This window comes from Notolepis coatsorum (genome assembly GCF_963971535.1).
Source record: "Notolepis coatsorum genome assembly, chromosome: 8".
NCBI lineage: Eukaryota > Metazoa > Chordata > Actinopteri > Aulopiformes > Paralepididae > Notolepis > Notolepis coatsorum.
Genome location: NC_140172.1, coordinates 152684999 through 152708706, shown reverse-complemented (window position 1 = coordinate 152708706; position 23708 = coordinate 152684999).

The following is a 23708-nucleotide window of genomic DNA, read 5'->3' as shown; positions in this document are numbered from 1 at the left end:
CCCTAACATCACCACCCTATCCAAACCTAATCTATGAGTCATTCATTGCCTCCTGTGGGCTGACTCTGGCTTTTTTGAACACTCACCACCACCTCCCATAACTCTCTTACTTGATCACTCACAACAACCTTCTTCCCTAACTTCCCTAACTCCCTTGATACTTGCCCCATTGTCAACCCCTTCATACCCATGTCTAGTACTGCTGCTTCAACTACTAACTTTAACCTCTCTGTCCTACTGCTAACCATCACTATTGTATTCACTACTCTTGTCACAAATGCCACTATCTCCAACTTCTCCCCCCACACCCTCTCTTTCTCCTCCTGTACTTCCTCTACTGACAAATGCCCTTTTCTAAACCCCTGATCCTCACCTTGCTTCCCCTGATCCTCCTGCACTACCCTTACTGCCAAATGCCCTTCTCCTTCCTTACCTTGCTTTCCCTGTCCTACCTTCCTAACTGCCTCTGCATACGAAATCCTATCATCCCTTCTCACCTGCTGGACCACTACCTCTCGCTTCATCGCCTCACAACCCCAATACGCTACACTATGCTTCCCACCACAACTACAACACCTCGGCTCCACTCCCAGGTCACACTCCCCATACTCATGCTCCCCACTACATCTAGCACATCTCTGTCCCTTCCTACATGACCTAGCTATATGACCAAACTCCTGGCACCTGTAACACCTCAACGGTTTCGGCACAAACTCCCTAACCCTATATGCCAAAAACCCTAAAGATACTCTTGGACTAACCTCACCCTCAAACTGAATAACTATCGTCCCTGTCACCTCCTTCTCTACACCTGTCTTCATCCTATCTACACTCTTAACTTTCCCATTACGTTTGTCACTCCTCAACTCTTCTAACAGCTGCTCCATACTAACCTTAATTGGAATTCCACTAATCACCCCCTTGCACCCACCATCCCTTTTCTCCCCTACTATCACTACTCTACACGCAGGGCTGTACGCTGCGATGATCTCATCGCAAATTGCCCCTTTAATTGGCCGTTGCGATTGGTAAATAATATTTGGGGGCGGGCTTGCGAGTAGGGATTTCAAGCCTTGCATTCGCATTTTCACTCCTAAATGATCCAAGGCGTGTGATGACGCTGAGCACTCAGGTATGATCAGCGGGGAAAATCAACTGAGCACTCACTCTGATAGACTGGCTGACTGTCTGATTTAGCTATGAAGAAAAGTAAAGTTAGTAGTATGGATGGGAATCGATGGTTCCTAACTGGGTTTTGGCCATATGCTCCCGAAATTCTCCCGCTGTTTGGCTGTTTCTATGTGCAGTGAAAACTACTCGAAATGATGTCATTGATTTAGTTCAGGGTTAGCCGCGGAGCTAACGCTAGCTAACGTGAGCTAATCAAGCTCACAGAGAGAGATAAACAGCTGACAGCAGGTAGTACAGGTACAAATACAATAAAACAAGGGGTGGGGGCTGTTGTGTAAACCTTGTGTCGCGTCAATCTGGTCCACACATTACTCGTTCATATCTCAGCCTGTGCTGAGATATGCCCATTCCGCGGTCTGTTAATAAAGTTTTCAATCAGACAGATGTATGGAAAGGCTTTTATTATAACATTCGTTGAGGTAAAATCAGTATGCCTCATTTAGTCATCCTGCAGAGCACTGGTCTCCTACTCGTGGGCCGCGGGGAGCTAATGTAAGTAGCTTTGTTGATGTCAGGACACGGGGCATTCAGGAAGTCAAAAACGAATGCGCTTGCCGATTGGTGCTAAGAACAGCAGGGCGGGTGCAAGCGTTGTGACGTAATTGGCAGACTCTACTGTCAATCAAAATTATTCTGTTTTTCCGTCAGAATTAATGAATGAGAACTTTATTAACAGATTGCATAATGGGTACAATACAGTACAGGAGGATGAAGACCAGAGAGACTTTCGGCTTTTTTACATAAGGGTCCTCCATTTTCAATTCATCAAAACATTTAGAGACATACAAATATACAGTAGTTTCATAAAAATGCTAAAATGCTATTTATTTATTTATTGATTGATTGGTTTAAAACTTTATTAACATATTGCAGAATGGGTACAGTACAGCTCAATACATACAATTGTTAAGGGGATGCAGACCAGAGAAAGACTTTTGTCTTGTTTACATCAGGGTCCCCCATTTTCAATTCATCATATTTCATATCTAAATCATATAATATCTCATTGCTAAATATATGCAATATATAATCTAATAATCCAATAATCTAAATCTAATATATAATATAAAAATGCTAAATGCATGGGTATTTTATTTTGTCTTTAATGTTAGCTTGCAAACTCATACTGTCTTGGTAAGCCTCATAATGAATTGTTTGGGGTAAAAAAGAAAAACATTGTGAGATGTGTATCGTGTATCGCCGAAAGGTCAGAAAATATCGTGATATCATATTTAGGCCATATCGCCCAGCCCTAGTTGGTTCATTATAAAAGATACAAACCTGACAACAAAAGCACTTAAATGTTAAATAAAAGGACCACAGTAATGAGGCAGGAGGAACATATTTTTTTGCACTATAATGGTAAAATTGTTATTTAAAAATGTGCCCCTAAAACATATTTTTTGCCCCTAAATTTCTAATTTAGGGTTGCCCCTAGTGAAAAAGCTTAGCGTACAGCCCTGTACAGACCTTCACTTTGCCAATGCTCTTCATTTCCCTTGCCTTCTCTACCTGCACTACACTTACACACCCTATAAAACAAGTTCAAATCGTCTAACACCTTTCCGTACCTTACCTCTCCTAACTGTGCTCTAATGAGTTTTGACAGCTGACTCGGCTCTATGTTCCTAACTCCGTCTACTCCCTCAAATCGCACCACTACATTCAACCCTACAAACTCCTTCTCTCTACCCTCATCCTCTGACCCACTCAAGCTATCTCCCCCCTCTTTCTTCCTCTTACTCCCCTTCCCCCCACTTTCCCTGCTCTTTTTCCCCACCTCTCCCTCGTTTTCCTCTCCTACTCTACACTCCATATCACTAGCCATCCCCTCTCCTTCATCACGGCCATCACTGTTGGAATTGCACTTGCTTGCTCTACCCCCCCTGGCTCCCGACGTCGAACCCTGGGGGGAACTAGGGCCCGAAAACGGCGACATGCTTCGTTCACTCCTACTGCTACTTCTAGCTCCCGACCTCAAACCCTTGGGGGAAACAGGGCTCGGATGCGGCAAATCCCATACCATCAACTCGTCAACATGTGAACACAAGTCGCAAATCTCACAACCATCGTCGCCCAAACTCCAATCGTCAACACTACCACCACAACACATCCGATATTTCGGCATTCCCAACCTCCTCCTTCCCTTCTTCCCCATCGCGCCGTCTCGTACTCTCAAGCCCCTATTTACAACATTATCGGCTTAGACCAGAGATATATCATCAAGGTACAAGGATAGCTGCTTACCTCTTAGCATTCAGGATAGAGTAGACTGAGGTTAGTAGGAAGCAGCACGTAAAGCCAGATACCATACGTCGCCCACCAAAACGTCACTTCCTCCTGAATAAAAGACCTATTTACAATAGTTGGTTGTCCCAAATCATTCAGAATTTACAATAAACTAAAAACGGTAAACTAAAACAGCTGATCATTCTTCAACCGTTACACAACTAATGCTGCTACTTCCTGATTGAGCCCCCCTCTGCGAGACACTCCTTGCCCCCTGCTGCCTGACTCTGTACTCCTTGGTCACCCGCTGCCCCCTTTATTCAATTCCCTAACCACCTCCTCCAATGTCAGACCTTCCATACCCAAATGTTGAACCGCTATCCTAACAATCATTTTAATTCTATCTGTTCTACCCTCAATCTTTGCCGCAGTATTAACTACCCCTGCAGAATGGGTACAATACAGTACAGCTCAATACACACAATTGTTAAGGGGATGCAGACCAGAGAAATGAATGAATGAATGAATGAAAACTTTATTAACAGATTGCAGAATGGGTACAGTACAGTACAGCTCAATACATACAATTGTTAAGGGGATGCAGACCAGAGAAAGACTTTCGTCTAGTTTACATCAGGGTCCCCCATTTTCAATTCATCGTAACATATATGACATACATGACATACAGATAGACAGTACTGCTACATCTATACATTTATGACATACCAGATTTGCAATTACAGTACTGTTTGTAATCGGGGTCCCCCATTTTCAATTCATCAGGATATAACATACATGACATACAGATAGACAGTATTGCTACACCTATACATTTTGACATACCAGACTTGCAAATACAGTACTGTTTGTGATACAAAAGAGTCCAGAAAAGAGAGTATATACATTTGACGTAAAAACTGTACATTGGAGGAGGTTGGGTACGTGGGGTGGGGTTGGGTGGGTGGGGGGCTGTACATTGGAGGTGGTTGGGTGGGGGGGGGGGGGGGTTGGGTAGGAGGGGTGGGTGGGTGGGGAACACTGTACAACTGTACAAGCAAAACTGTACATTGGAATATTGACAAAACCATACTTGGTCATTTACTGTACATTGGAGGGTTAGGACATTTACAGGGGCCAGTTTCGAATTGCAGTCTCCCGTAGGTGTTCTTTGAGAGTAGTTTTAAAAGTGGGTAGTGATTCACATTCCTTTACCGCTTTGGATAGGGCGTTCCACATTGATGTGGCATAATTGCAAAACGTGTTCAGTCCCTTGTTTGAGCCGAATCTGGGTTTAACATGATTTGTGGAGCTCCCTCTGGTGTTGTGATCGTGGTATTTACTGACCTTTGGGAAGTATTTTGACATGTACATGGGTACCTTGGTCGTGTAGTGTATCTGGTAGACCAGGCCCATTGCAAGTTGCTGTACTCTGTCGTCTACTCTAAGCCATCCTAGGTTGTCAAAGTGAGCAGGGGTGAGGTGGGTTCTAGGAGTAAGGTCAAGCAGTAGTCTGACCAGTTTGTCTTGAGATGTTTGTAATTTTGTTTTTAGCGCCTGTCGTATATTTCTAAATGAAAACATGAACATAAGCAACTATAAATGTACCAAATGATAAAACAGAGAAGTTGATTTGAAAGACAGGGTGATTTGAACACCATGTGAAGTTATTTCTGAAGACCCTAGGCTAAAGAGGTTGAGAGACAATGGCCCCTCACCCGGCCAGCTGGCAGGAAGCAAGGTTGTTTAAAGTAAGTGGTATGAGACAAGTAAGGACTTTCAAGTTACAACACGGCAACTGCTGACTAACCCAGAGGTCAGAAAGGTGACACAGGCTATTTGGAAATCGCCCCTTACACAGTAGAATGCCACTCTAATAGGTAGACTAGATGGTTTTTAGACCTTAAGGATATAAAGAAAACTAATGGCTTTGTCAGAGAGATTAGTTAGATGGCTTTAGAAAACATTGCAAAACATATGTAAAGAAAGGAAAGACATTGTTTGTAAATTAATGTTAATACTGAACAAAATAATAAGTGATCAAAATAGAGCTAAAACCTAGATTACAGCGTACTTAGAATAGGAAAAACAAACAGTAAGCAATCAAATAAAGTAAAAAGTGGATCCAACTGAAAACAAGACAGTGAGTCACTGGCTAGAAAATAAAGAATTATCTTAGTATTCTAAAAAGCAATTACAGAATGGTAAAGAGTTTGTAGATGGAAATAGCTCATGTTTTATTATTTATGCATCAAAAGCCAGTCTGTCTCCCCATAGACTGTGAAAACCGTTGTCACCAGAACCAACTGGTTGTGTCAGCAGAAGAAATTGTGTAACATGTGGACACAGGACACCAACAGACAGGTTTCTGTTGGAATGTGGACCAAAATAAGAAAAGCGTATGGACGTGAACAGGCAGGCAGGGTCTCCCCCCTCCCTCTCGCTCTCTGTCTCCCCCTCCCTCTCTCTCTCTCTCTCCCCGCTGATAAAAAGGGCGAATGGCGACTCACTACACACAGGACTCACACCAAAAGGGGACCTGGAGAGACAGACAGACCTGGAGCGACACACACACCCGGTGACACTCAGAGGAGACGGAGAAGGATCCCTGCAGAGCCAAGCAGTGACACAGAGGGACTGAGACCCGATGACAGACGAAATCGCTTCGCATCAGGAGAAGCGCTGACACACCAGAACGGACCTGAAGACCCAGAGACATGGGGACAGACGATGACAGAGATCGTATCGCAACTGGAGCGCTGAAAACCTCCACCGACACAGGGAGACTCGCCACTCAGGCTACTGAAGAGCCGATGACTCAGAGAGCCATTGAGACCAGATGACCGAGCCGAGGTTCATAGCGGACTCCGCCGATACGAAATCAAGCACTCCCGGCCTGATCGACGAGGAGACCAGGTTGTCTTGACAACCAGACCAGCGAACCACAAGAGAGGACTCGGTGTTGGCCATGGACAACCTAAGACAGCGAACAGCACCGAGAGACGACAACAGCCAAATGAAAGAGACAATGTACTGTTTTAATTCCTAAAGATGTTTTATTAATAAACACCGCCGCCCGTTGATTTTGACCATATCGTCAGTCTCCTCTTACTTGAAACCGAACATCTGAAAATACCTAAAACCATGCAGAGGAAAGGGTGAAATAGAACACTATACGATCAATGAACTTAGATAGAGATACATAAATGAAGAAAAGACACTTCACGCCTTTGAGGTGCTTTGGTACCATGAGGTGCAAGCATAGTCGTAGTACCCTTGAATGAGTGCTCCTGCCAGAGTCTTCAGGGTATTCTTGTTTACCAGAGAGGAGATCCGGTACAATAATTTAGTTCGTTGGTTGACTTTTTTTATTACATTGGATGCCATTTTGTCACAGGAAAGATTAGCCTCTAGGATGGAACCCAGGTAGGTAATTTCATCTTTCCTTGTTACTGTATGTACTGTGTGGATTGATTGAACACTTTATTAAATGGGCCTGGTCTACAAGATACACTACACCACTAAGGTACCCATGTACATGTCGAAATACTTCCCAAAGGTCAGTGAATACCACGCCCACAACACCAGAGGGAGCTCCACAAATCATGTTCAACCCAGATTCGGCTCAAACAAGGGACTAAACACGTTTCGCAATTATGCCACAACAATGTGGAACGCCCTACCCACAGCCGTAAAGGAATGTGAATCACTATCCACCTTCAAAACCGCCCTCAAAGAGCACCTACGGGAGACTGCAATTAGAACCTGGCAACTGTAAATGTCCAAACCCCCCCACCCCCTCCTAATGTACAGTCTCCTCCCCACCGTATGTATATATTTTCTTTTAGGATCTCTGGGTAACAGTACTGTATATTTGCATATCGTATATGTCACAAATGTAACAGTACTATATACCTGTATGTCCCTATGTCATAAATATCATGAATTGAAAATGGGGGACCCTGATGTAAACAAGATGAAAGTCTTTCTCTGGTCTGCATCCCTTTAACAATTGTGTGTATTGAGTCGTACTGTATTGTACCCATTCTGCAATCTGTTATAATAATAAAGTTTTCATTCATTCATACTACTGAGCAATAGTGCTAATCAGATGTATGTACAGAGTTGTTGTATTAATATGTATCTATCCATATATATTGTGACATCCTCCAGGCACGAAGTAGTATACAAGTAGATTTCTTGAACTGATTTTAATGAAGCTTGTCCATTCTCCATCCAAACCGTAAATACATACACAATACATACAAATGATACCATTAGCAATTGAAAGCCCATCAAAAACATAGCTAACATCAAATGTCAACATATAACAAAAATCATCATCCATAGCAATCAATACCTTATTATTGTAAAAAAAAAATCAAATAATAATTTGCATGGAATAGCGCACAAACTAAAGTATGTAGAAATTAACTGGTTAGTCAGTCTTGGACTATAAACAATGCCTGTCAAATGAGCCATGCTATTGTCTCCATAGCTATAATACAGAACACACGATGGGTCCGCAAACATCGCTAAAATGGTCAATAACGCTGGCGCCATTGAGTAAAGATGGGAAAAGAGCATGGCAGTCATGAGTTAACAGGGACGGGGTTGAATGTGAACTAGATGAGGGAGGGAGGGACGTGAGTTTGTTTCTTCTCTGGTGTGAATCCTCATGTATGTCTTTATATATGCCTTCCAGGTAAATCCTTTCCCACAAACTTCACGACTAAATGTTTTTTCCCCCGAGTATGAGTTCTGATATGTACTTTTAAGTCACGTTTTGCACCAAATATTTTATCACAGTGTGCAACTATAGGGCTTTTCCCCCGTATGGCTTCTCATGTGTCTATTCAGGTCTCCCTGTCTAGTATATCTTTTAGGACACAGTGTGCAACTATAGGGCTTTTCCCCAGTATGGCTTCTCATGTGAATATTCAGGTCTCCCTGTGTAATATATCTTTTAGGACACAGTGTGCAACTATAGGGCTTTTCCCCAGTATGGCTTCTCATGTGAATATTCAGGTCTCCCTGTCTAATAAATCTTTTAGGACACAGTGTGCAACTATAGGGCTTTTCCCCAGTATGGCTTCTCATATGTTCTTTTAGGTGAGATTTTCCACTAAATCTTTTAGGACACAGTGTGCAACTATAGGGCTTTTCCCCCGTATGGCTTCTCATGTGTCTATTCAGGTGTCCCTGTGTAATATATCTTTTAGGACACAGTGTGCAACTATAGGGCTTTTCCCCAGGATGGCTTCTCATGTGAATATTCAGGTCTCCCCGTTTAATATATCTTTTAGGACACAGTGTGCAACTATAGGGCTTTTCCCCAGTATGGCTTCTCATGTGAATATTCAGCTCTCCCGTGTAATATATTTTTTAGGACACAGGGTGCAACTATAGGGCTTTTGTGGTAAATTCCCACAGAACTTCTACAATAATTTGAGGCTATTGTAGTACAATACAATGAGATTGATTATCTGGAAGGAGGAGAAAGGGATCATACTTGATAGAATTGTTGATCTCCTCATCTGACTTAAGCAGATGAGGAATAAACGTGTAGGCCAGACAAACCATGAACTATAGTCCAATTCAACATTTATTTGATCAGAGCCAGGAGACCAAGGTGAATAGGACAAAAGATTATCAGAGAACATTAACAGGGCTGTCTGTTGTACAGAAATCACAATCAGGTTTGCATTCTCAAACCTCAATAATGTACATAAACAGTCACTTGGTAACATAATTTGAACATACATAGTTTACTGTAGGCCCCTTTTTTATATGAGTAAGCCTGGTTTCTAAGATAAGTATCTTTACATTCTATTTTAACCAACCAAGGGTCCATGATTTACTCACATAAAATGCAGCACAGTCTCTCTGGTGGAAGGAGCGGTGGAGCCCAACAGACCTCTGGGGTCGATCTGGTCTGAGGGCTCCCGAATTACCAATTTGTCTCCTCCTATATACTACAATTTCTAGCCAATAATAGAATTCAGTTGGTCCGTGGGCGTCTTCTGTGAGCGGTCTCCTGTGGGCGATATCCTGTGGGGGCTGGCAGCCCCCCCCCCCCCCCCCCCTGGGTTGTGGCGACGTGATGGGACAGAGACAGAGGGGGCCCGTCGGTGGCCCCCGTCCGTGTGGTCCCCCGCTGAGCACAGAGGGGTTCTGCTAGTGGCCCCCGTCCGTGTGGTCGCTTTGTTGGGTCTTGTCTCACGAGGGGGGGTGTGAATACTCTTTGACCTTTTGGGCCTTTACCATACAGTACTAATCTGGTCACATTAGGTGTGACCTTTATCTATTTAGCCCTGCAACCACTTCTGCTAACCAGTATACAAGGTTATTTATGAAATTCAACTCAATATTTACCACATTTCCCCATTTTGACGATTCTTATCGTCACATATGATATATTGACTTGATTTTCTATACATACTAACCATACAAAGGATTCATTTTTTCTAAAATTAAAATTCATTTTTTTCAAAATTTCTCCATTTTTTCTTTTAAACAAAAACCTTGAATATGCTAACAACAATTAAAAATAATTTTAATCTACACATCACAAATTGAATCTAAAAATCACAAATTTAAAACCCAATTATCTTAATCTACAGGAAAGTTTGTTCCCACACTCTTTTAGATGATCTGGTTGAGAGAAAACATACATTAGTATCACAATATTTTCATTTTTACATTCATTCAATAATCTCTTCTTTCTGCTAATTTATTCCTTAAGATAGTACAATCACATCTGCATAATCAATCAATTGCTTCCCACCTATCCTCCCCCCTTTTATGACACATATATTGGTCATAATCTTGTCACTTCTTGTTTCCACAGCTCAGTTTGGCAGAGGAAAGCAGAATTTCAATGAAAATTTTCTTTCACCCATTCTCCTCACTCTGGCCATCTCCTCACTTATGTGAATGCATCCTTATCTGACCCTGCGTTGTGTTATTTATCCGCCCTTTGCTCGCGCCCTACCAAATCAATGTGCACAAGACAAAGCCCATCAGTACCTATTCAGTCCCGTCCCTGTCCCCTGCAGTCCAACCACAACTCCACTACACGCCAGAGAACCTTGTTCACACACTGTCAGCTCAGTCTTCAGACTGGCCCCGCCCTCCCAGGCCAGGTCATCCCAGGTCCAGTCATCGATTATCTCATGACAACCCGTCGTCAGACGATTATAGCGTGGAAGTTCCTCCAAACCACATCTGTTCAGTTTTTACAACCTGGCCCCAACCGCATGGGGTTTGTATAGGCAGGGGTCTCTGTGTACAAGAATTCTCTCACCATCATTGGACTGCAGAGTAACAGGGAAAAATGAAATCCTACATTACCGCTTCTAATGAAATGTATTCATGTCTCCCCCATCGTCGATCTGCCTTCCCCCTCCCTTTTTCTGAGCTGTTGAAGACACAAGCACAGAGCAAACTTTTTACACAATATGTCAACATACTCAATAAGGGAAGCCATTAATTCCATATGCAAATCGTGGTGGCACTACTTAACTGTCATTGATCTGATCCAATGCATCCCAGCCTCCATCTGTTCCAATGTATCCCAGCCTTCAACAGTCCTCTCCCCAGATCATGACAGAGAAATAAGAAACAAAAGGTAATCAAAAAAACATTCCAACAGATGTGAAATCAATGAAATTAACCAGCTCCAACCGCAGACCACCTCAATGGTTATTCAGAAAGAAAAGAAAAGAACTCCAAAACTCTAAATCCAAAGATTAAAAATAGAAAAGAACTCTAAAGATCCCTCACCCAATTGAGTACATAAACACAGATATATCATACTTAAACACATTTTGTTATTTTTAAGACTAGTTTCACCTTAAGTGAAAGCTAAGTTGTGTGTGTGTATGTATGTGTGATCAGATTGTGTGAATGTGTGTCTGTGTGTGTCTGTGTGAGTGTGTGTCTGTGTGTGTGTGTGTGTGTGTGTGTGTGTGCCTGTGTGTGTGTGTCTGTGTGTGTCTGTGTGTGTGTGTGTGTGTGTGTGTGTATGTGAATGTGAGTGTGTGTGTGTGTGTGAATGGGTAATTAAGGCTTCCTGGCCCCCACCCCCAGCTCAATCATTCACTGAAATCAAAAGGACATAAACAGACAACATCTCAATCTCACACATACATACAAAAATTAAATTTAAATAAAAAATATTATCTGTACCAACTCAACCAAAAAATATGACTTAAAGTAAACGCATTCATCCAATTTCTCAGTGTCACAACACATTCAATCCTGAACCTTAGAGTTTTTTAGAAAAGAAATAAAAGCAAAAACCAATCAAACATCACAATTCAACATCATCCACCCATCATTCATATTATAAACATATCGCTTTCACCACACTCGTTAATCACTTCACATCTTTGACAAACAAAGGTTAGTTTGTTTAGCCCTTAACTTTTCTGCTCCCTCATCAGGCTACACTCATCTCTTCTTAACCTCTACTCTCAAAGGGTCTAGCAGAACCCCTCTTTCAACCTGAAGTCACCCCAGCCTGCTAGAACTGGTGATAACTCCAGGTTATTCATCCAATCAAATAGTCTGCCCCAATCAAATGTAAATAACCTCATCTGATCTGGCTTCTACTCAACCTCTCCTCCTACCCTGTCTTCTTAAATTAGCCGCTTCCTGTCTCAACATTTCCCCCGTCATAAAAATAACTGCCAACTGTTTTCTCACTCTACAACTGTCTCCTGCATCTTCACCTCTGACCTCTCTCCTGTTGCATCTAATCTCACGCCATCCTGTCATAAAAGAACAGCCATTTGTAAGCAGCTGTACATCTCGACCCCCCTTGGGCCGTTTACTGCTTAGTAAAGATAGCCTGGGTCACTCCTGTGAGTTTCCGTGACCTCCCTGTAACTCAACAGAAGAATTAATCATTGAACACACAAAATCATTTATAATAACTGCTAAAACACAATCTTACATCATAGCAGCTTCTAAACAACCCCCGTCACTAAATTATCCCACTGTGACCCAAGGATTTGCAATCAATCCTAATATAAACATCAGCCTATGTAAATCAATGGCTTTAAAGATATAACATTCTAACAGTATTTCAACATAGCAATGAAACAAAATAACCTATAGTCCCACAAGCCTACATCATAAAATTATCACCCCCATGACCTAAGGACCTGCAGCAACATTAATACAACCGTGTACCAAAATCTGACATCCTAACATCAATGTATCCTATACATTTTAATTCAAGCTACATTTTAACTCCAGTCAAACACAACATCATTATTTCTAAGCTCACAATTGTACATGTTACACAGATTAAAAAAACTATCATTTTAACACAACATCATTTAAGTAATAAAATTACAACCTAAGCATTTTATTTCCAACAAAACAACATTTCCAGAAGTGGTCTCAAACGTTTTTTGCAGTGCACACAGTATTTCCCTTCCTAAACAATAGTCACTGATAAGGTTAGTTTTGTGAAATCTTAACCTATTACCGGCAACGTTCATCAACTCATCATACATGTAAGCATCACTTATTTCAGAAAAACATTATAGTGGTTAGCTCTCTTCTTCCTCATACCATACACACGTGACAAACCGATCCTACTGCATTCTACTTTGTAGAACATTTTACCAATTTTAGCCTATTATTACTCCCAAACTACCGTTTATCTGTGTATCATGTATGCAATAAAAGTTATGATGTGTTTAAAACGGGTGACTCCGTCTCTGGTCTGCATCCCCTTAACAACTGTATGTTTTTAACTGTACTTATTTTTAATCAATCACTACTCATTCCCCCCTGGTTAAAAATATACCCCTGTGTATCAAAGACAATAATACAATCTACCCAGTATAGCCGGTTTTATGAATCCCAGTTTAATTATGGGCATCGTATCCATTATTTCATTTCTCCTCAATAGGCTCACTGTATTGTTTGCAGCCTAAGTAAACCCTTATTGACTATCTCCCCTAACCTAACCACCATACATGTTACATCTCTTCCCCTGTTTACACAAAAATACAATGCACAATATACAAATATAACCATATCACACAAAGCTAAATATAAACTCACCCGTTTTCCCTGGCCCCTGAGCGAAAATAAACGAAACAGCGAACCGCACATGCGCAGCAGCAACCGATGCAACCGTCATAACGTTGCCACGACAACCAAAATCTGCCACGACATTCTAAACCTGCCACGACATTCTAAACATGCCACGACATTCATAAAAATGCCACGACATTCTGCACGTTCTCTAACCCTTCCCCAACATCATTCTCAAAACTCGAAACGTAACATATGTCGCTCGCAAACGCCACACAACAACGGCCCGCAAGCTAACTAGCTTAGCCAGCTCTAATGCGACGTTCAAGGCCCTCACGGGAGCCGTGCCTTCCAAGATCCGTTCATCCACGCAATTCGCTCAGTACAAACCAACGCCGCACACATAGTTCAACACGAATCCTTTCTCCTACCTTCTCCGCCTCACTCCATAGCACCGCGAACGTTACACACTCTCCACAACACCATGACGTCATCAAGCAGCGACTTCTTAATATCATACACTATCGCTACCGCATCAATAATAACCCTCAAAACGGCCACAATCTTGCCACCCTACGTCTCGATTCGCTTCTTTACCTGCAATCGCCGCCACAGTGTTTAATCAATTCTCTCATAACGCCATCGTAACGTCCCCAGTTTCACCGCAGACTTTTCCACAGAGCTAAGCTAGCTAGCCCCAACCACCAGTAGGACTCGCCTCAGACCTATGTTCGTTGGTCATTAAAATATCATAACAAAACAACAATAAGCTCCTACGTTTCGCCAATCATTCCTAACCACAGCCATAGTCCCCCATACAATTCCTAACCATAGCCATAGTCCCCCATACAACCATTAAGTACTTATCAGTCATTTTGACCGAATTGTTTTTGTATCACAGCGAACGTAATCGAATCAACAGGCCGGTTTCGCTCAAGATCAAAAAGGACCCCCCGATCCGTTCGATACTATGCCTAAGGACGACATATATACCTTCATTTAAATTAGGCCGACTGGTCCCTGACTTCAGTTCGTCCATCCGAGCCTTCTTGAACACGCCGGCACCCTTATCTTCTATTAATTACTACGTTTTAATCCTGCGATCGCACAGACCCCCTGCGCTGATCATGCCAGGTTCCACTCATTTTTACCATACCTGACTTGCATGTTCTGAATAGTTAACAGAGCTCTTCTTTACATCGAGCCCGACGCATTTATGCCCATACTGTCCTCACTCACGGTCCCCGTCCCGCTATCTGTGACTATAAGCAGGGTCATAACGCTCATCGGACACAGCTCTCTTTCCATTACAGAACAATCAAATCTCCCCAACTTACCCGCGCCCCCTCCCTGAGAATAATTTTAGGGCAATTATATACTCAGAACGCGCCCCTGTCGTACACACCAGATAACCGTGCTTCCTAGCCAGAAAAGCCTTTTATCTGCCGTCATGCGACGCCACCACCATTACATCATGATCAGATAGTCTGTGCGCCACCAATACGCAAAATCCCACGACATGCCGTCTCTTCTTGGTGCAACCCCCCCCCCCGTATAGTTCATAAAGTATATTCCATACGAGTCCCAACTCAACCCCCGTGGCCCGCATAAAAAGCCCACGTTTGCATGTTTACTGCACAACAAGCGCGATCTTCATACCTTCGGACATCCTAACCTAAGTCACCGCTCCCCCAACCCTGCATGCAGAAGCCATATTCACCGTGGGTCCCAACAAGTGGCGTACACAACCAACCTTCATCCTGTCCCTCTCTCCTTCATTCAGACAACAAGCCCCTCGTCTATAACTCCAAACGCAGCAACACCCCAGCTCTTTGCCCCGTGTCCCCAACACACAGCAAGGTCCAGATTTGATATGACAAGACCCTACCGCACCTTTTCAGAGGGAGACACAATAGGGTGGGAAGAACGGCACCATTTCTGTGGTAAATTCCCACAGAACTTCTACAATAATTTGAGGCTATTGTAGTACAATACAATGAGATTGATTATCTGGAAGGAGGAGAAAGGGATCATACTGATAGAATTGTTGATCTCCTCATCTGACTTAAGCAGATGAGGAATAAACGTGTAGGCCAGACAAACCATGAACTATAGTCCAATTCAACATGTATTTGATCAGAGCCAGGAGACCAAGGTGAATAGGACAAAAGATTATCAGATAACATTAACAGGGCTGTCTGTTGTACAGAAATCACAATCAGGTTTGCCTTCTCAAACCTCAATAATGTACATAAACAGTCACTTGGTAACATAATTTGAACATACATAGTTTACTGTAGGCCACTTTTTTATATGAGTAAGCCTGGTTTCTAAGATAAGTATCTTTACATTCTATTTTAACCAACCAAGGGTCCATGATTTACTCACATAAAAAGCAGCACAGTCTCTCTGGTGGAAGGAGCGGTGGAGCCCAACAGACCCCTGGGGTCGATCTGGTCTGAGGGCTCCCGAATTACCAATTTGTCTCCTCCTATATACTACAATTTCTAGCCAATAATAGAATTCAGTTGGTCCGTGGGCGTCTTCTGTGAGCGGTCTCCTGTGGGCGATCTCCTGTGGGCGATCTCCTGTGGGGGCTGGCAGCCCCCCCCCCCCCCCCCCCTGGGTTGTGGCGACGTGATGGGACAGAGACAGAGGGGGCCCGTCGGTGGCCCCCGTCCGTGTGGTCCCCCGCTGAGCACAGAGGGGTTTTGCTAGTGGCCCCCATCCGTGTGGTCGCTTTGTTGGGTCTTGTCTCACGAGGGGGGGTGTGGATACTCTTTGACCTTTTGGGCCTTTACCATACAGTACTAATCTGGTCACATTAGGTGTGACCTTTATCTATTTAGCCCTGCAACCACTTCTGCTAACCAGTATACAAGGTTATTTATGAAATTCAACTCAATATTTACCACACTTTTCCCCAGGATGTCTTCTCATGTGAATATTCAGGTCTCCCCGTTTAATATATCTTTTAGGACACAGTGTGCAACTATAGGGCTTTTCCCCAGTATGGCGTCTTATATGGTCTTTTAGGTGAGATTTTACACTAAATCTTTTAGGACACAGTGTGCAACTATAGGGCTCTTCCACAGTATGGCTTCTCATGTGTACTTTTAGGTTAGATTTTACACTAAATCTTTTAGGACACAGTGTGCAACTATAGGGCTTGTCCCCAGTGTGGCTTCTCATATGTGCTTCCAAGAGTGTAATGTCAGTACATTTCTTGCCACAAACAGTACATGTCATGTGAGTTTGAAAGTGAAGTTTTAAGCTCTCTGTGGGTTCTAAATGTTTTCCACACAAACCACAGTCACTAAGATGGACTTTAAGATGGGGCATTAAAGCTTTCCTATTAGGAAAACATTTCCCACACACTTTACAGTTCCAGGTCTCACATGGTATTTGGTTTGATAATTTCACCTCATGGGATGAAACCACAGAGCTCTTGAACTGGTTGCTGTTAGACAAACTCTGTCCTTTGTTTTTCTGTGTCTTCTTTGATGTCAGTGAGTTTAAACCAGGATGAGGTTCACTAGTCTCCAGCCAATCATCACTGTCATCAGTATCAGTTCCAGAACAGTCTGAAGAGAGGAGCTGGCCATCTGTAGTTGGTTCTAAATCACCAGCTGGATCTAAATTACTGACTGGTTCTGATAATCCACAGTCCTCTCCATCAGGTTCTGTTTTCATCTGTTCTGTTGAGGTGCTGGCTAGAGGCTCTGTCTCTCTGTTTTCCTCAGTCTGGGTTTGGTTAAACCATGAGGACTGAGGTTTCTCTTCATCATCTTCACTCCTCACAGGGACAGGGTTGAATGTGAACTTGATGATATCAGCCTCCTCCAGACCTTGAAGCTGCTCTCCCTCCGGACAGGTCCAGAGTTCCTCCTGTTCCTCTTTAATCTGTAGGAGCTCTGGCTGCTCCTGGCTCAGACTGGGGCTCCTCTCCTGCTGCTCAGGGGGAACCTCCTCTTCACAGACAGAGAGCTGTGGGGGGTCTGGAGGGAGGCAGAATAATAACATGAATAGTTGTAATTGCTGTCACCATTGGAAAGCCACCCATTTTAAGAATTCACACATGTTCTTCCTGTGCCCCAGGACAGTTCAGTCAGTATGTTCTTCCTGTGCCCCAGGACAGTTCAGTCAGTATGTTCTTCCTGTGCTCCAGGACAGTTCAGTCAGTATGTTCTTCCTGTGCCCCAGGACAGTTCATTCAGTATGTTCTTCCTGAGGACAGTTCAGTCAGTATGTTCTTCCTGTGCCCCAGGACAGTTCAGTCAGTATGTTCTTCCTGTGCCCCAGGACAGTTCAGTCAGTATGTTCTTCCTGAGGACAGTTCAGTCAGTATGTTCTTCCTGTGTCTCAGGACAGTTCAGTCAGTATGTTCTTCCTCAGTATGTACTGACATACTGACTGAACTGTCCTGGAGCACAGGAAGAACATACTGACTGAACTGTCCTGGAGCACAGGAAGAACATACTGACTGAACTGTCCTGGAGCACAGGAAGAACATACTGACTGAATGTCCTCAGGAAGAACATACTGACTGAAATGTCCTGGAGCACAGGAAGAACATACTGACTGAACTGTCCTGGGGCACAGGAAGAACATAGTGAATGAACTGTCCTGGATCACAGGAAGAACATACTGACTGAACTGTCCTGGAGCACAGGAAGAACATACTGACTGAACTGTCCTGGAGCACAGGAAGAACATACTGACTGAACTGTCCTGGAGCACAGGAAGAACATAGATGGTGAAAAAACTAGGTAGTTAACTATGTCGGCCCATGATTAAAATGACATAAATGATGCAACATACAGATATACATCATGACATAAATGACATACAGGTATACAGTACTGGTACATTTGTGACATACAAGATATGCAAATATACAGTAGTTAAACAGAGATCTTAACAGAAAATATATACATACGAGGGGGAGGAAACTGTATATTAGGAGGGAGTGGGTGGGTGGGTGGTAGGAGACATGTGTATTGTGAAAGCCAAGGTAGGTGATTCAATAATGTTACTAGATCAACTGATCTTTACATTTGATTTTTTTTTCAAATAGTCTACTAGTACAAATGTTTGGATCAAAATGCTGATCGGTACTTTGTTCAGACGGGAGAGGAGAGGAGAGGGGGTGTTTGCCTCCTTTCCTCAGACAATTCTTTGCACTCTTCTCCCTGATTTGTAATAGCTTTTGGCAATCTGAAGTACTCCAAATGCTTTTCCCGGTCCGACCGATTAGTACAGCCAAAAACACAACAATAATTGACCCTTTTGAGCAACAATGAACAGGAACAGTTGCGAGTTCGGTTGCGTTGTAAACATTCAGTATCTCCAAAATGGTCGACTTCCGGTTTGATGACGCACCGTGAAAATGCTTGTGTGCTACAACACAGTACATAAGCTACTGTCTAGCTTTATACAATTAAACTCTTACACTAAACCAAAATAAAATCAAAACATTACTTAAAACAGAAATGGTAAACTAGCGCCACCTGCTGAACAGAGCAGGAAATGCCACAATGCATAGAGTTAGCAGGTAAATTAATTTACATTGATAAACATAAAATATGCATGGAGCCACATACCTGCAGAAGACACATAAAACAACACCGCTGGAGTCTTCTGGTCGCTGCACATCTTGCATATCTACGTGTACAAAATTAAACAATTCATTAGTTTCTTCACCATAATAACTCATACCTACATGTACAAAATTAAACAATTCATTCGTTTCTTCACCATAATAACTCATACCTACATGTACTAAATTAAACACTTCATTAGTTTCTTCACCATAATAACTCATACCTACATGTACAAAATTAAACAATGCATTCGTTTTTTTCACCATAATAACTCATACCTACATGTACTAAATTAAACACTTCATTAGTTTCTTCACCATAATAACTCATACCTACATGTACTAAATTAAACAATTAATTCGTTTCTTCACCATAATAACTCATACCTACATGTACAAAATTAAACAATTAATTAGTTTCTTCACCATAATAATAATAATAATAACTCAAAGAACAGAGATAATGGAATCTGCATGGAATGGCCGTAGCAATCATTGCGACATTTAACCTACCTATAAAACTAGAACTATAATAATAATAATAATAATAATGCAGGACCTGTTGCAGAGGTCTTTATTCGGCATGCAACGACACTCAATGTTTTAGCGGTACACACAGCGTTTAGTTTTTTTAGCACACACACCGGAACATACACGCATGCATTGTCTCTTTAGAATCGCCGATGCGATTCGTCTCTGCGATTAACCCATCCCGTCGTCCTTCCCCCCCAAGGGCAGCCGGGAGCAGACAGGCGTCAACGTGAGCTGCGCCAGGGGACCAATCCAAGTGCTCCTGTCCGTCTTCGTCAAGGACGCCACAGCGTTAGCAATCTGTTGTTGTGCATGTTTTTCTATTGGGTTTATCTTATCGGGGGGGAAACCCTTGCGAGCACGGGGAGAACATGCAAACTCCACACAGAAAGGCCTGGGAGATACCCCACCTGGGTACCTGGCATCATGGAAATCTGGGCCCTCATTCATCAATGTGTGCGTAGAACATGTTCTATTTCCACACGTAAGCACGGAATGTAGAACCAGTGTACGCACAGGGAAGTCGGGATTCATCACACGTGCGTACGCAGGCTCTATGCTCCTCCGTAGAACTTTGTTCTACCGTCAATGCTCGTGCATGATTATCCATATATGGTCATGAAAGTGAGGAAACACCCCCCATGGGATGTGAAATAATGGACTGACCCGAGCGGAACTCTGAGAAACTCCACGGAGAATTCACTGCTGTCGAACCAAGAAGACACTATTGCGTATTATGGGATAAATAAAAGGTGGATTTGTAAACGGTGATGTCAGATATCAACGGCTCCCTAAGACCATTGCTGCAATTCTGCCTGGACAGCTCAAAATACTAATAAAGACCGTTCGTTGACCACTGTTTGGCGTTGGTTGTGTGTCATTATAACCGTGCTGTAATATGAATGCCTTTATTAGTTGTGTTCGATTGGCTATATGATTTTTAGAGGCATCTATTTTGTTGTCGGCTAATAAAGACCGCGCTGGAATATGACTGCCTTTTCCCGTGTTGTTTGATTAATACCCAGGGATTAAAGTTCTCCTCAATTTGATTCCAAATCGCGATGGATCTCCCGTCAATTTTCTACCTGCTGCATATGATTTCTAGAGGCATACTACAATCTATTTTGATGTCAGTATTGGGTAGCCTACATAAACAATAATACGAGAGCATATACAAGAACAATGAATCTTACTGCCATGTATGATGTAGCAGATACGCCATGTGTAGCCTGCCTATATGTGATCAATACAAACATGAACTTGAATTCCATCATGTCTGTGTGCGGGTCACTGCGGGAACTCACAAGGCTGTTGTCACAATGTAAATAAGAACGTGCACTGAAAAGTTACAGTATGTAGTTGGTTGATTATTTGTATGACAGTCAGTAAACCCTTGCAAAAAGTATCCGTTTTATTTAATGAATTGAAAACATTCAGCATCGCCTTCCTCCCGGCATCCAGCAATAACATGTATCAGGCAAATGCGCATCGCAACATTGACTGAGTGGAATCCCTTTCTATTCACATAACTGCATTTGTGATGGAGCTTTGACAGCTACAGTAACAGTCTATTGCTCGATCCATCTCCAATATCACGATGGACCGTGCCGCGGTGGCAAAGACCCGAGGGTGGAGAGGATCTTGAATGAATTCCATCATCATATATATATATGTTGTGTGTCTGTCCACTATGTTTGTTACTTTGTTATTCCCCCCCCGCCCCCTATCTATGTAAAGCGACCTTGGGTCTCTTGAAAGGCGCTATATAAAATGAAGCTATTATTATTATTGTTATTATTATTATTATCATCACATCTGTGCGGGAGCTCACAAATAGACTGTTAGTCTCAGTGAAGTTTCAACGGAGGTCATCTATTCTAACCAACAAATTGAAGTAGAAAGCATTTCGTGACCAATCTTATTTGGAAACATGACACACAAAATAATTTGCTTTTTATTTGAAACAATATCTAATCGCGTTTGGAGGTTGGTGTTTTGCGTCTGCCCCCCCGTGCCAAACAAGCAGGCCAACCTCTTGTTCGCGTGTGAGCCCGTTATAATTACACTACTGTCGCTATTTTACAATGAACTATAATGAATTACGGGTCATACAGAAGTTGAACACTAATGCACGGAAGCTTATTTCCGCCTTGAAACTAATGCAGGACTGAGGAGTGCTTATGCGTAGTAACGATATTCTACCACTGGGCGCCAGGTACGCATGGTCTGACCTGTGCGTAGACGTAAGCACGGAGTCAAGTTCAAATCGAAATTGATGAATCCCACTCTTTGCTTAGAAATGATCGTACGCACAGGGTAAGCACAGATCTGTGCGTAGAACACGTTGATGAATGAGGGCCCTGGTCCCCAAGCGGGAATCGAACCCTGGACCTTCTTGCTGTGAGGCGACAGTGTTAACCACTACACCACCGTGCCGCCTACTAGTGGTCAAATGAGCACAAATGTCATAAAACCATGTAATAAAATGAACGCTAAAAATTAGTTACATTTAGCAGAAACGAGTGAAATAAGGAGCTTTATTTCAAACGGAAGCACCTCCCCTCAGCAGAGAGCGCAACTTCTTCTTCTTCTTCTTCTTCTTCTTCTTCTTTTTGAGGTTTAACGGCGGCCGACCACTTGTTAGGGTATTTGCCGCCATCTACTGGTATCCTTTACCTCCTACAAAATCCAATTCCCCTCACCTTCATGGAGTGCAACTGTGACCACTGTGTTCCTGCTCTGCTTGAATAATGGACACGGGAGACAGGATGGACGGAGTACTTCTTTTCTTTATACTGTCAAGCATAAGAAATATACAATGCCGTCAGACTTAAGCACATCCATGTTGGTAAGTACACACATCTCTCTTATCATTCAGGATAGACTGAGCTATATGAATCAGACATTAGAATATAAAACATTAGAAAATACAACATTAGAATAAAACATTAGAAAATACAATTGACCAAAAACATCACAACATACCTGTCAAGCATAATAAATATACAATGCCGTCAGCCTTAAGCACATCCATGTTGGTAAGTACACACATCTCTGTGGTAGGAGAAAACTCCAGTTAGAACACACACTTCTCAGCAGCGCCCGGTGTAAAGCCCCTCCCCCCATGAATACTAGTTTACCAACGTGCTCATATAAGAGTTCGCGAAAACGGCCAAATCTCTTATAAACAGATACACAACTGCACAACATCAAACCACTGTTCATAACTCGGTTCATTACTTGGAAACCTATTTACAACATTCTTCTTCTTCTTCTTCTTCCATGAGTTAATGGCAGATCGCGACCACAAAAGGCGCATACCGCCACATACTGTACAATCCATTCAACCCCATAACACACAAAACAAAACCCCATCCCTAACATCACCACCCTATCCAAACCTAATCTATGAGTCATTCATTGCCTCCTGTGGGCTGACTCTGGCTTTTTTGAACACTCACCACCACCTCCCATAACTCTCTTACTTGATCACTCACAACAACCTTCTTCCCTAACTTCCCTAACTCCCTTGATACTTGCCCCATTGTCAACCCCTTCATACCCATGTCTAGTACTGCTGCTTCAACTACTAACTTTAACCTCTCTGTCCTACTGCTAACCATCACTATTGTATTCACTACTCTTGTCACAAATGCCAAATCTCCAACTTCTCCCCCCACACCCTCTCTTTCTCCTCCTGTACTTCCTCTACCGACAAATGCCCTTTTCTAAACCCCTGATCCTCACCTTGCTTCCCCTGATCCTCCTGCACTACCCTTACTGCCAAATGCCCTTCTCCTTCCTTACCTTGCTTTCCCTGTCCTACCTTCCTAACTGCCTCTGCATACGAAATCCTATCATCCCTTCTCACCTGCTGGACCACTACCTCTCGCTTCATCGCCTCACAACCCCAATACGCTACACTATGCTTCCCACCACAACTACAACACCTCGGCTCCACTCCCAGGTCACACTCCCCATACTCATGCTCCCCACTACATCTAGCACATCTCTGTCCCTTCCTACATGACCTAGCTATATGACCAAACTCCTGGCACCTGTAACACCTCAACGGTTTCGGCACAAACTCCCTAACCCTATA